The sequence below is a fragment of the Mus musculus genome, chromosome 13 (assembly GCF_000001635.26).
Source record: "Mus musculus strain C57BL/6J chromosome 13, GRCm38.p6 C57BL/6J".
Lineage (NCBI taxonomy): Eukaryota > Metazoa > Chordata > Mammalia > Rodentia > Muridae > Mus > Mus musculus.
Window position 1 is genome coordinate 27,959,855 of NC_000079.6, and position 15,848 is coordinate 27,975,702.

Genomic DNA, 15,848 nt, shown 5'->3' on the forward strand with positions numbered 1-15,848 from the left:
ACAAACCTAAAGAACTTAAGTAGGCATCTGGGGAATATTATGAAAATGGACTTTAAGGGTTTTGATAATGGTGGAAGGAACATAATACTGGATTAAGCTGAGTATATTGACATGCTCCAAATGAGTCAATATTCTAAGTTTAATAGGAAAACATACACAGTTTAATAAAAAGGGGGGTGTAGATATTTTATTTGATTGGTTGGCCAAAGCATTTATCAGAAGATGACCTCCTGAAAAGAATCTGAAGATGCCTGATATCCTTTGATGTAATGTTGATGAAATTTAAAGATTCATGAAAATTTCAATGCTAGAATGTGTCACCTTGTGCAAAACCTAATCCTCTACAATAAGAATGACCAGAAATAAGGTCCTTCAATTATTCCATAAGACACAAAGTCACGAGAGAGACACCAGCACATTTGAAGAGCTTTTTCATGACGCTTTGACTTGCATTAGGCCTTAGGGGTCAGAGATGCTTCTGTTCAGTTGGGTGAATTAACTGCAATGTGACTAATTGGGCACTGATGTAGTAGGGGGCAGGTAGCAGCAATGAATGTTCCAAGGAAGGGGGATTATAGTTATTATAATAGGCAGCATAGGCTGTAACCTCCCCCAGCCTGAAGCAGGCTGATCCAGACTTTGACCTTGCTGCCACTAAGAAGGAGATTATCTAGGGTGGAGCCTTCTGACCTAGACAGCTCTATTGTTCTGCCACCTGCCACTGCCCCTCCAAGACACTGCTACCTGCTGAGAGGCCACTGAGATATTCTGGAGGAACATCCTGTCCTGCACATCACCTACTGGTTGGCTCCTGACACCAAGAATGGACTGGCAGGGGATGGTTCTTCCCCCTTATAAGCTCACTCTCTTAGTAAACTGGTGGGCCTTGAAAAGAATCGTGTCTTGATCTCCATTAATTTCTCTCACAGTCTAGTCTCTTTCAGCCCCAGCCTGCCTCCCAGGTATACGGGGTTCAAGTAGGCCGCAGGCCAGCTTACAACAGATTAGTGTCCAAACAGGGACATTGGGAATGGTGGGAAAACACTGAGCTCCAAGGGAAGGAAAGAATCAGAGGATTGTATCGGGCACGGTGAGCAACAGGTATTTATGCTAGCACTGGCTTTAAACTTCATATTTTAAAAAGTGTTGCTGGAAGTGTGGAAGGATATGGCTATGTTTGGAACAGTGCTAACCCGGCGCTGGGTCCAATTAGGGTTCGGCAGCAAAGGACTAGAAACTTTGAATCAGGCGGTTGTCCACAGCTTTTAAAAGCTGCTTCAGTGTTCTTCCGTGCCATCACTGGAAAGAGAGGCCCATTGGACTTGCAAACTTTATATGCCCCAGTACAGGGGAACACCAGGGCCAAAAAGGGGGAGTGGGTGGGTAGGGGAGTTGGGGGGTGGGTATGGGGGACTTTTGGGATAGCATTGGAAATGTAAATGAGGAAAATACCTAATAAAAAATTTAAAAAAAAAAGAAAAAAATTACAAGGAAATAATAAAAAAAATAAAAATAATAATAATAAAAAACCTGCTTCAGGTGAGAGGAATTGGATTTAAAAGAAATGAAACAGGCAGTTGTCCGCAGTCAAGAACAGCATCAGGCTAGAGGAAGAGGGCTTAAAATGATGGAGTAAAATATATAGAGGAAAATGGATTTTGAAACTCTTCCAGAGACAGAGAGAAATCGGGGTATGCCCTGCTCTATTCTCTCTGGCTCTACAGCAGAAGTTCTCTGCCCTCTTTGTGTTGTCTAATGTCTGGTGCACCAGTCCGTTCACGTGTCAATCCATGTGCGTTTGTGTTTAGTTGTCTGAAAGACTGAATGTTCTGCGTTTCATGTTGGATAATAAAGATGGCTAAAACTTTGTCTGCTGGTTCAGCAAAGCCAAGAGTGGCCACATGCTTTAGCCAAGGATCAGGCAGAGCAGGGGAGCCACTGCTGGAAAAGCTGCTTTCAAAGAAAGGGAGTCTACAGCCTCTTAGTTTTGGGACAAAAAAAAGCTGATAGATGGTTTTTTCCTGGAGGGTTCTCTGAAATCGTGATTATTGTGTTTGGCAAATGACAAAGTGCTTTTTTTTTTAATCTTATAATTATAGCTAGGAAAATTGAAATTTTTTGATTGGTCTAAATTTATAAGACTCCTTTAGCCGCTTCATTTGGTTTTTTACTGATCTTGGAGGTGTAATATGCTCTGCGTGTCTTCATCGTAGTGTATTAGCTTATAAGTTATTGGGTATGATCAAAAAGGTGTAACACTGATTACTAGAAAGTTGGCTTTAAATTGGTAACTCAGGTTTGGAGTCTTTCCAACAGGTGGCATAAAGCAAGCCAAAAAACTAGGCCTCTACGGGATACTTCTAGTTGAGATAATATTTAATGTGATTCTTATCCTAAAAGGTAGACATAAAGATAATATTTAAAGCAATGTCTCTTTAATAAAGCATTAAAATTTGCACTGTCATGCATTCATAGGTACAAGTTGACAGCCAAACTTCATAACATGATAGTAATGCCTCTAACATTTATTCTAAGGTGATAAATTGTTTTGAAATTGGGTTTTGCTTTCCCAAAGTTGTAGTTATAGTCTAATGCAAACGAAACTTAAAAATTCTAAAATCTGTCCTCACAGCAAGAGGAACAAAGCTCAGAGCTGCCTCTGCAGGGCTTGTGTGATTTTCTTTTGTCTTGCAAATGGTGTCTAAGGAAGCTCTTGAAATTTGCCTCTCCTTGCCTTCAAGGAAAATTCTGTTTAGCTAAAAGAGCTCTGTTGCAGATCTATCAAGATGTTGTTCTAAATAAAGTTCAAATTCAAAGTTTATAAAGGGTCAATCAGACTGTAGAACTTATAAAGGCATTACATTCTGGCTTGCCTACTTCATGTAAAGTTATTATAGGTATAAAGGTTCGTTTTTTCCCTTGCATGGTAAAGGGTTTGCTTCTGGTGAACTGGTAATCACTGGAAAATTTTGCCTCCAGATATGGCTAATATAGCTTTACATTATGTAAGAAAAATTTCTATTGTCTCTGCTTCTATACAAGAAGCTAAGAGTTTGAATCTTTCAGTGTATATTGTTTCCTAAGTGGAAAGTATTTTATTAGCTAATGCCTCTCAAGGGAAGTTTACTTCAAATCTTTGCTCTAACACAATGAGCGTTAAAGTTCTGGGGAGTAGCTGTTGCTCCAGAAAAGATTCAGAGGCAATATCTTTTTAATATTTAGGGTTTTAGTTATACTATAAAATTATGGTACAGAAAATCTAAGAACAAAAAATTGATTTGCTTCAAAATTTTATTTTCAAACGCTTCCAGGAGATGTTAATTGGTTAAGACTTCACCTTAAACTCACCACAGGTGAACTTAAGCCTTTGTTAAGTGCTATTAAGTGAGACAAAAATTAACTGTCAAAGAACAAAATGCTTTGCAAAAAATAAAGCTTTTATATTGTTATCAATTATAATCAAAGGTAATTAACTATTAGCTACTTATTTTAGTTATGGTTATTAAATATGCCCACAGCAATTCTTTGGCAAGAAAAAACATTAATGTAAAATCATCTTTCTTTGCCTCAAAGCAAAGTTTTAATATTCTATTAAGGCTACTGTGGTGCTAATAAAGAATTGTAAGATAAATTCATATATCTTAGAAAACCTATAACAAAAAATTGTGTGTTAAGAACCTGACAAAGTGTCTGTTCCTTGTTCCAAACAGCAATTAATTTTGGTTATTGCAGAATATTGATATTTGGTCCATTGCATACCATCATTTTAAAATAAAATTGATAATGATTATCCTAAAGATAAGTTAAAATTGTTTTTATGCATGCTTTTGTACCTTCTATAAATTCATGCATCCAAGCATCCCATTTACTGTGTTTAAAAACAGCCCTTCTACGGGAGAAAAGTATATGTGAATTGGATCACATGCTTATTCTTTTGAGTTTCTTCCTGCTTCACCACAGATAATTAAATTGTGTGATGTAGATAGTGTCTTAAAATGTTGAATAATCAAGCTTTAATTTGTATATTTATCATTATATATCTCAGAGCTTACAATTGCTTAAAATTGTTCATCCCTCAGATACTATAAATTCTCAAATTTGCAATTGTTTTTGCATATACAACTCATAAGAGAAAATGCTGTTCCTTTAAGAAGACTGTTTTTGGACAGTTAAGAATTTGTCCTGGGTTGCCTGGAAAAGACCCCCAGGATTTGCTTTTGTGTTATAGAGATTTACAAAAAGCTTTAGCTGATAAAGGATTATAGCAAGCTTATGAAAAGATACAAACTCAGGATCCTTATAATTATTTGGGTTTAGACTTACTAATCAAGCTGTTTTTTCTCCAGAAGATAGTTATTTACAGAGACAACTTAAGGACTTTAAATGATTTTCAAAAATTGTTAGGTGATATTAATTGGCTTTGCCCCTATTTAAAGCTTACTACAGGGGAATAGAAACCTTTATTTGATATTCTTAAAGGGAGGCCTGATTCTACCTCCCCTAGATCTTTAACCTCAGAAGGATTGCTGGCCTTACAACAAGTGGAAAAAGCTATTGAAGAGCAATTTGTCACTTATATAGATTACTCTTTGCCTTTATATCTGTTAATTTTTAATACGATTCATATGCCTACAGGATTGTTATAGAAAAGTCTCCTCTAATGTGGATACATTCGAGGATTTCTCCTAAATGTAATATCTTGCCATATTATGAAGCAGTAGCTCAGATCCTTGGAAGGAAGCAGACACTAACTTATTTTGGCAAAGAGCCAGATATTATTGTTCAACCTTACAGTGTAGGTCAAGACACTTGGCTGAAGCAGCACAGTACAGATTGGTTGCTTGCTCAGATAGGGTTTAAAGGAACTATAGACAGCCACTACCCTCAAGATAGGTTGACAAAATTTTTAAAAGTACATGAGGTGATATTTCCTAATATGACCTCTTTACAACCCTTACATAATGCTGTTCTGGTGTTTACTGATCGCTCCTCTAAAGGGCGAGCTGAATATCTTATAAATAATCAACAGGTAATCATAAAGACTCCTGGCCTCTCAGCTCAATTAGTAGAATTAACAGCAGTACTGAATGTCTTTCAGTCTGTGAATGATGCTTTTAATATTATTGCTAATAGTTTATATGTTGCACAATCGGTACCCTTATTGGAGGCTTATGGTACATTTAACTTTAATATGCCAGCAGGATCTCTGTTTTCACAATTGCAAAATATCATTCTTTCCTGAAAACATCTGTTCTATATTGGCCACATACGATCTCATTCTGGTCTTCCTGTACCTTTAGCTGAAGGCCATGATTACATCGACAGAGCTCTAATAGGAGAGCCCTTAATTTCAGATCCTGTTGCTTTGGACAAACGTGATCATGAAAAATTTCATCTCTCTAGCCATACCTTAAGGCTCCAACATAAGATCACTAAGAACAGGCAAGAATGATTGTAAAACAATGTCCTAAATGTATTACATTATCTCCAGTGCCACATTTAGGAGTTAATCCACAAGGTCTTATGCCTAATCATATTTGACAAATAGATGTAACTCATTATGCAGAATTTGGAAAATTAAAATATATACTTGTTTGTATTGACACTTGTTCAGGATTTCTTTTTGCTTCTCTACATACTGGAGAGGCCTCTAAAAATGTAATTGATCATTGCCTACAAGCCTTTAATGCTATGGGATTGCCTAAACTTATTAAGACAGATAATGGGCCATCCTATTCTAGCAAAAATTTTACTTCATTTTGTAAGGAATTTGGTATCAAACATAAAACTGGAATTCCTTATAACCCCCATGGAACAAGGAATAGTTTAACATGCTCATTGCACTTTAAAAAATTGGCTTTTATAAACAAAACAGGGGCAGTTATATCCCCCAAAGTCACCAAAGGCACATCTTGATTTTGCTTTATTTGTTCTAAATTTTTTGCAAACTGATGTTGAAGGTCAGTCTACAGTGGATCGCCACTGGCATCCAGTCACTTCTAGTTCTTATGCCATAGTAAAGTGGTGGGACCTATTAACTAATGAATGGAAAGGTCCAGACCCAGTCCTAATATGAGGAAGGGGCTCGGTCTGTGTTTTTTCACAAAAAGAAGATGGAGCGTGATGGCTGCTTGACAGATTAGTTCATCAACTGGACACAGATCCTGAATCTTCCAATAAGTATGACTCTAACCTTGATTATGGCTAAAAATTCTCTTAGCCAAAATGTTAATTTGGAGCACAGCCTCCTCTCCCAGAAAAGTTACAGCCTTTCTGTGATTCTCAAAGCCACCTCCCCCAATCTGGGAGCTCAAAGTCTAAGCTTGATTGTTGCTAATTTGCAATTGAATGGAGTACCTGGACTTCCCCAAAGAAGTGCTTGTACTGTTGCTATTCACTGTCTCCCATTGTTTTACAAACATGTTAGACAACGCCCTTCAGCCTCACTGCAGCAGGTGTGCAACCTCACCTCCAACAGCGCAGGTGGCAGTTATTAATCTATATGAAGAAGCATTTTAAGTACATATTGTGGCTTTGGACTGAATTGTGAATAAGGTGTGCTAATGAAAGAACCTAGTGGGGAAATCCCCACTCAATTCCCGATTCAGCATGCACCCAAGAATCACAAACAGAACAGAATGCCTTGATGTAAAAACACGAGGTAGTTTAATGACGGAGCTCACGCAGGAGACAGTGGATTCCACCACGAGGCTTGGGAGCTAGGTTTATTTTTTATTTATTTATTTTGTTGTTGTTTTTGTTTTTTATAGAAAAGGGGCTGGGGCTGGAGGAGCAATTGCCGAGGTTTCACATGATTGGTCCATTTAAACATCAGCAGCCTGTTAACATTTAACTTAGGTCAGAAGGGCAGGAGATAGGGAGGCGTTGGGCCAGTCCAGCATGTCATTCTCTTTATCTCTCTTTATCTTTATGGCCAAGCAGCCTCAGGAATGTCATCCAAGGACTTGAAGTATTCTTTATCAGTATTGCTTCTGAAGACAGAACACTCTTCACAGCCAGAGAAGAGTGATGGTGGGCCCACAATCACGGAAACCAATATTACCAATATCTTCACCGTTTTGAAGGAGCTGCCCTGACAGAACACTAGAATGACTTTTTAAAAGACAGAATTGCTTCAAGTCTTTGTCTGAACCCTGGCTGTGTCAGAGTTCTCCTTACCCTAATCCCACCCTGAGAGAGCGAATATCCCAGGAGTACTGTCATACTTAAGATCACCGCACTCTACATCCCCATTACCACCCAGAAAGAACTGGTCTCCTAGGAGTGCTGAAGCACCTAAGATCACAGGCTCACAAGCCCACAGGAGGGTAAAGCCCCAGAGACAGCAAAACCAACTAACACTAGAGATAACCAGATGGTGAGAGACAAGCACAAGAACCTAAACAATAGAAAACAAGTCTCCTTGGTTCTCCCACCATAGTAAATCCTGGATACCCCAACACACTTGAAAAGCAAGAATTGAACTTAAAACCACATTGCATGATGATTATAAAGAACTTTAAGAAGGACATAAATAACTCCCTTGAAGAAATACAGGAGATCATAGGTAAACAGGTAGAAGCCCTTAAAGAGGAAACACAAAAATCCCTTAAAGAATTTCAAAAACAAAAACAACAACAACAACAACAACAACAAAAAACCCCACAACCAAACAGGTGAAGGAATTGGACAAAACCATCCAGGATCTGAAAATGGAAATGAAACAATAAAAAAATTACAAAGCAAGACAACCCTGGAGATAGAAAGCCAGGGAAAGAGATCAGGAGTCAAATTTACAAGCATTACCAACAGAATATAAGACATAGAAGACAGAATATTAGGTGCAAAAGATACCATAGAAAACAGTTATACAACAGTCAAAGAAAATGCAAAATGCAAAAAGCTCCTAATCCCAAAAAATCCAGGAAATCCAGGACACAATGAATAGACAAAACCTAGGTATAAAAGAGAGCTAAAATTCCCAACTTAAAGGGTCAGTAAATATCTTCAATAAAATTATACAAGAAAATGCCCCTAACCTAAAGAAAGAGGTGCCCATGAACATATAAGAAGCCTACAGAACTCCAAATAGACTGGACCAGAAAAGAAATTCGTCCCATCACATAATAATCAAAACACCAAATGCACAAAACTAAGAAAATATTAAAAGCAGTAAGGGAAAGTTAAATAACATATAAAGGCAGACCTATCAGAATTACATGAGACTTCTCATCAGAGACTATGAAAATAAGAATATCCTGGGCAGATGTTTTACAGACCCTAAGAAACCAAAATTGCCACCCCAGCAAAATTCTCAATTACCATAGATGGAGAAAACAAGATATTTCATGACAAAACCAAATCTATACAATGTTTCCAAGAATCCAGCACTACAAAGGGTAACAGATGGAAAACTCTAACACAAGGAAGGAAATTACACACTAGAAAAAGCAAAAAAGTGTTAGTCATATTTCAACAAACCCAAAAGAATATAGCCACACATAATTCACCTCTAGCAACAAAAGTAAACAGGAAGCAACAATCACTTTTCCTAAATATCTCTTAACATCAATGGACTCAATTCCCCAATAAAAAGACATAGACTAACAGACTGGATACATAACCAGGACCCAGAATTTTGCTGCATGCAGGAAATGCACCTCAGTGACTGTGGGGAGCCGCCCTCACATTCGCCGTTACAAGATGGCGCTGACATCCTGTGTTCTAAGTGGTAAACAAATAATCTGCGCATGTGCCAAGGGTAGTTCTCCACCCCATGTGCTCTGCCTTCCCCGTGATGACAACTCGGCCGATGGGCTGCAGCCAATCAGGGAGTGACACGTCCTAGGCGGAGGATAATTCTCCTTAAAGGGGACGGGGTTTCGCCATTCTCTCTCTTGCTCTCTTGCGCTCTTGCGCTCTGGCTCCTAAAGATGTAAGCAATAGAGCTCTTGCTCTCTTGCTCTCTTGCTCCTAAAGATGTAAGCAATAAAGCTTTTGCTGCAGAAGATTCCGGTTTGCTGCGTTCTTCCTGGCCAGTCGCGAACGCGTGTAAGAAGTGATAAAGACAAACACTACCTTAGAGTAAAAGGCTGAAAAAAACTTTTCCAGGCAAATGATCCCAAGAAATAAGCTGCAGTAGCCATTCTAATATCCAATAAGATTGACTTTCAACCAAAAGTTAACAAAAACAATAAGGAAGAACAGTTCATACTCATCAAAGGGAATATCTACCAAGATGAACAATCAATTCTGAACATTTATGCTCCAAATGCAAAGGCATCCACATTCATTAAAGAAACTTTACTAAAATTGACAAGATAGATATACCCTTAACCAGTCTAACCAGAGGGCACAGAGACAGCATTCAAACTAACAAAACCAGAAATGAAAAGGCAGACATAACAACAGAAACCAAGGAAATTCAAAAAATCAACATATCCTACTACAAAAAGCCTATATTCAACAAAATTGGAAAACCTGGATGAAATGGACAATTTTCTAGATGGATAAAAGGTGCCAAAGTTAAATCAGGATCAGATAAACCATCTAAACAGTCCAATAACCCCTAAAGAAATAGAAGCAGTCAATGGAGGAGCTAGAGAAAATATCCAAGGAGCTGAAGAGGTCTGTAACCCTATAGGTGGAACAACAATATGAACTAACTAGTACCCCCAGAGCTTGTGTCTCTAGCTGCATATGTAGCAGAAGATGGCCTAGTTGGCCATCATTGGGAAGAGAGGGCCCTATGTCTTCAAACTTTATATGCCCCAGAACAGTGAAATGTCAGGGCCAAGAAGTGGGAGTGGGTGGGTAGGGGAGCAGGGCAGGGGGAGGATATAGAGAACTTTTGGGATAGCATATGAAATGTAAATAAAAAAATATCTAATAAAAAAGTCTCAAAAAAAACCCCTCAGGACTGGTTTTACTACAGAATTCTATCAGACCCTCAAAGAAGACCTAATACCAATACTCTTCTAAATATTCCATAAAATAGAAACAGGAGGAACACTACCCAATTTGTTCCATGAAGTCACAATTATACCATAAGCACACAAAACCCAACAATGAAAGTGAAGTTCAGAGCAGTTACCCTCATGGATATTGATGCAAACATACTCAATAAAATTTTTGGAAACCTAAACCAAGGACACATCAAAAAGATCATTCCCCATGATTAAGTGGGCTTTATTCCAGGGATACAGAAATAGTTCAATATATGGAAATCTGTCAACTTAATGCACTATATATATTTAAAAAACACAAAAAAAAATCCACTTGATCATCTCATTAGATGCTGAGGAAGCATTTGAAAAAATTCAACATCCTTTCATGATAAAAGTCTTGGATAGCTCAGGAAGTCAAGGCCCATACCTAAACATACTGAATGCAAAATACACCAAACCAGTAGCCAACATCAATATTCAGAGGTTAGGCAAGGGCCCCAGTTGTTGAATGGGGCCCCCCACTTGTCTCCAAATTTTTAACCCAGAATTGTTCCTGACTAGAGGAAATACAGGGGTGCCATGTGGAACAGAGACTGAAGGAAAGTTCATCAGAGACTGCCCCACCTGGGAATCCATCCCCTATACAGACACCAAACCCAGACACTATTGCACATGCCAAGAAGTGTTTGCTGACAGGAACCTGTTATACCTATCTCCTGAGAGTCTCTATCAGAGCCTGACAAACAGAGAGGCAGATGCTCATGGCCAAACAATTGGACTGAGCACAGGGATCCCAATGGAAGAGTTAGAGAAAGGACTGAAGGAGCTGAAGGAGTTTGCAACCCCAGGAAGAACATCAGTATCAACCAACCAGACCACCCAGAGCTCCCAGACACTAAACCACCAAAAAAAGTGTACACATGGAGGGACCCATGGATCCAGCCGCATATATAGTCAAGGATTGCATTGTCTGGCATCAATGGGAGAAGAGGCCCTTGGTTCTGTGAAGACTCAATACCCTTGTGTAGGGGAAAGTCAGGGAGGGGAGGTAGGAGTAGGTGGGTGGGTGCAGGGCGGGGAGGTAGGAGTGGGTGGGGGCAGAGCACCCTCATAGAAGCAGGGATGGGGAATAATTTAGAAGGGTTCCAGAGGGGGAAACCGGGAAAAGGGGATAACACTTGAAATGTAAATAAATAAAATATACAATTTGAAAAAAGCACCAGTTAGGTAACAAACATCTGTAGGACTGTCATAGAGTTCTCCAGAATGCAGTATATGCTTTGACTATATATCCAATGTATTGTATGATTTATTCATGTGCTCAATAATCAAAGGATGGAAGAGAAAATAGTTCCACTCACTATATTCTCACAACCTTAACTTCTGCTGAACTAGAAGCTTGTATGGTCTTGTTTTGTTTTGTTTTGTTTTGTTTTGTTTTGTTTACCCAAGTGTGGAGGACTCCAGCCAGAAAACACAGAAACATTCCATTGAGCTGGAAACTCAGACTTCCCCATGGCCACTTTGGGTTTCTCGTGCCCTTAGGCTCACAGGCTGAAAAGGGAATAACAGAGTTAGGAAGGGTGATTGATCCAGATTACCAAGGGGAAATTGAATTGCTTCTGCACTATGGGGGTAAGAATGATTATTTCTAGAGTGCAGGAGAACCTTTAGGGCATCTCTTGATATTACCATGTCCTGTGATAAAAGTCAATGGAGAACTACAACCCAATACAGACATGATAACAAAGGACTAAGACCCTTCTTCAGTAATAAAGGCATGAATCATTTGTCTAAGAACAAAAGCAAAACAGGCTAAAGAACTGAGAATAGATGAAATGCCAAATAGGTAATAGAGAAAGTTAGTTGTAGAAATATCACTTAAGAGTACGTGACCAGCTGAATAAACAAGAATTATTATTATATATACATATATATCATAATATATATAATATACGCTATATATGTATATGTATAACATTATTCATTATTTCTATTTTGTATATAATACATAATTTATGTATTTGTATTTAATATATTATCTAAATATATTATATATATAATCTTTATATATATAAATATCTATAATTATAATTGACATGTTTCTCTCCTGTTTTGTTAAAAAGGAGTTTCTGCAGATATTTGTGTTTTCTTTCCTTGATTTCTTTATCATACAATATAACATAAGTTGAGATAATATCAATGATTATCATATTTAAGTTTTTATATACTAAAGTAATGTTCTTCAAGGAACATTTCCACCTATCCTAAAATATGTAATATGTTTGCATTGTACATGGAATACTCAAATCATGTTAGGCATAATTATGATCTAGTTACTGCTTTTTATTTTGAAATTAGTCATGGCATAAAAAGATATGGCTGTATGTTGAATTGACAAAGGGTGACCTTGTGATAGCTCTTGTTTCATTTTTCAAAGAAAAACATAAGTTTTTTATAAATTTCCCATATTGAGGTGGTACTGTGCACTCTGGTCACACCATGAGTTGTCCCTATAAGATATTTGTTCTTATCAGGGTACTCTGGGTTGAAAATGTACACTGTAAGTCTGTTGGGGGATGTTTTTCACACCTACAAAACCTCAGTTTTTTTTTTCTTTTTCATGTCTCTGTCTCCACATCCATGCACAGCTTGTTCACTGCCCCAACTGTATTTCAGAAATTCCATGAATTTATATTCACTTACCTAAGACATTCAACTACACAGAAATCAGAAAGTATTTTGAGGACAGAAATTGGTAATAAACACATTGTGGTCAAAGGCTTTTCTTGGAGTCTGTCAGATATAAGGATCCAGGTGACACAGCACAGTTCTATAGTGAGAATAACACAGGTCTCACAATTAATCATAGCCAATCCAAAGCAATAGGAGCTTCTTACATCAAGGCATCTTAGTAGTCCTGGGTGTGCCTCAAAATTAGAAAGACAAGTGCTTTGTAGACACCTACAGAATTTATTACAGCTATGATAAAAACCTAACAAAACAAACTGTAGCACAGAGGAGCTTTTTGTGCATTAAGTTGCAATGGGTCAAAGTTCATCATAGCAAAGAAGAGGTGGCAGCAGGTCACAATGTTTCTACAATGAAGAAGAGATGGGTAGATATCTTTCATCTATTATTCTTTCTGAGACACAGTGCATGAAATGATTCTGTACTTATGACCACATTTAAGTCATATATGCATCTAACCATTTGGACGCCTAATGTGAGCATGTAACTTCATGAAACTGCCATGGAAATCATTGTTAATTTTCCTTTAGAACCTAGGGAAAAATTGTACTGTGTAACCCAGCTGTGTCATTTCTGGGCATATAGCCAAAGATCTCCATATCTTACTACAGAGATGCATCTTCATCCATGTCACTACAGCTTTATTCATAGCATCTATAAATGGAAAGAGAATAGTTGTCTAGTTACTATTGAACATATGAGAAAATGTTATACCCAAGGGAAATGCTGAGATTTCAATGGAGGGAGGAAAGTGGAGCACACATGATTTGAAAAGAACTGGACAAGTCATGGATCACAAAGAATTAAAATGAGGGGATGGGAGAAAATGTTGAACCAAGAAGAGATATTGAAACACTAAAGAACTCTGGAAAGGCTATGTAAAACTATAATTTTAGTAGCCTCATAAAATATATATGTATTTTTATATCAAAGGGGTATATGTGGAGTTATGCTATAAACTGGCATAATGTCTCCCAATACAACATGACAACCAAAAAAATAAAATAAAATAAAAACTGATCCCAGCTGTGGGTTTCATCTCTTTGAGGTGTTTGTCAGGGATTCTTCTCTTTCAGGTGTTTGTCAGGGATGTACCACAAATCCCCTAAATACTACAGACTGTGTTTATTGTTCTTAGTTGCTGTACTGGCTAATTGGTTGTTGTTGGGAGTGGCTTTGTCTTTGTTTTTTTTGTTTTGTTTTGTTTTGTTTTGTTTTGTTTCGTTTCGTTTTTTGTTTTTTTAATGTCAACTTGATACAAGCTAGACTAATTGAGGAGGACAGACCCTCAAACTGAGACGTTTTTATAATACCACGCTGTGTGCAAACCTGTGGGACATTTTCTTAATTTTTGATTTATGTTGAAAGGTCCAGACCATTTTGGGAGGAGCCACCTCTGTGCTGATGGTCATGGGTGTTATAAGCAAGATAAAGAAACCACTAGAAAACACTTAATCTGCATCAGCCCCTGCCTCGAGATTCCATCTCTGTTTAAGTTCCCACTCTAACTGCTTTCAGTTGTTACCTGTTTGTTATATGGAAGCATGTAAACACTTTCCTCTCCAAGCTGCTTTTGTTCATATCTTAATCACAGCAATAGAAACTCTCCGTATAGCAGTTATCTTGCAGAAAATAATGATAAAACCAATTGCTGAAGACACCACATGCTGGACTCACAAACCATGAAGAATTCAATCATGTATTGACTGGAAATCACACTTGTATTAGCTATCACTCATGGTGCCAAAAGTTGCTCTTGTATTCTGTGGATGGAGGAACATAATCAATAGTCTTATACAAAAATGAACCGTGCAGACTATGAAAAGGACTAGTCTGGCAATATATTAACTCTGTTGTTATAGAGGCATGAATGCTATGGGACTGACCAACCTTTATATGATTAGAGATAAGGGCTCCCCCCTCAAGATGAAATGCATCACTAGTACTGTGAACTGAGCTTTAAACCTATAGCTAGATATAATAAAGGCCATAAATGAGGCTTATTTCTACTAAGTAGACAGAGATTTAACTGCCTCCATAATAGCTTATCTTTATAAACATAGATCAGTGAAATTCTCAACTCACATCATTAGTTTCGTTTTGCAGTAGTGAAGATTAATACAAAGGCTTACAAGTGGTCAGAGTACAGAGAATAAAAGGCTATTAGTGCTCCACTCTAAAGGAAAGTGTATATCACACTCAAATTTAGTATTCATGGATGAGGTGGTGACAAAATGTAAGAGTCAGAGGAATTTTAGAACTCTCAAGAAATATTGATTTCCAGATATGGAAGGGTAGTTGCACAAATGAATTCACAGTGTCCTGGACTACATACATAAGATATTCACAAGGTCAAGTCAGCTAAAATTCTAGCATGAAAAAAAGAGGAGCTCACAAAGTCCTACCACTGGCTGAGGATCTAATGTCATTTTTTATGGTTATGGTTCTGATAGGATACCAAAGTTAAAGTGCACAGCCTCACATCCATGTGTATACTGCCAGTACTAAGTGGATTCAATGGCTTAAAAACAAGCACATGATGTTATTTTATTGTGTCATAAACTTTTGAATACACTTTGATAATTTCTATTACAAATTTGATGATTATGAAAAGTAAAAAATCTGGTGCCCATTTATGAAATCTATACAGAATTCTGACTAAATTATGTACTTGGCAGACTTCTTGCTTCCTTGTTCATTCCTTTGATGATACAGAATAGAAGAGTATTGCATATTTACTCCCAACTGCTTTGTACCTGGTGAACAAACTAACCTTATGAGTTTAAACATGGTCATATCACAAGAGGTTCAAGGAGGTACTGACCTGCTTTTCTTTAGAATATCTGTTTTTCTTTCTGTGTCACACCAGAGGAGCAGGAAAGTATGTGGTAGACCTTAGCATCAGTGATTGACAATAACTGGACAGTGAATTGGGTCTATAATGCAATAAGTCAATTTAGATGGGATTAAAAAGAAACATCAAGAAAAGACTCTCAAGAAAGAAATAATTTGGGTGATCAGCTGTAGATTCAATGCAGTTTCTAGTTAAAATTTTACAAAGGACTACATGTAACATCTGTTTTGGAAGACTGTGATATTAGCAGAACAGTTCAGTAAAGCTAGAAAGAGATTCAGGTCTGAGCTTTGAAC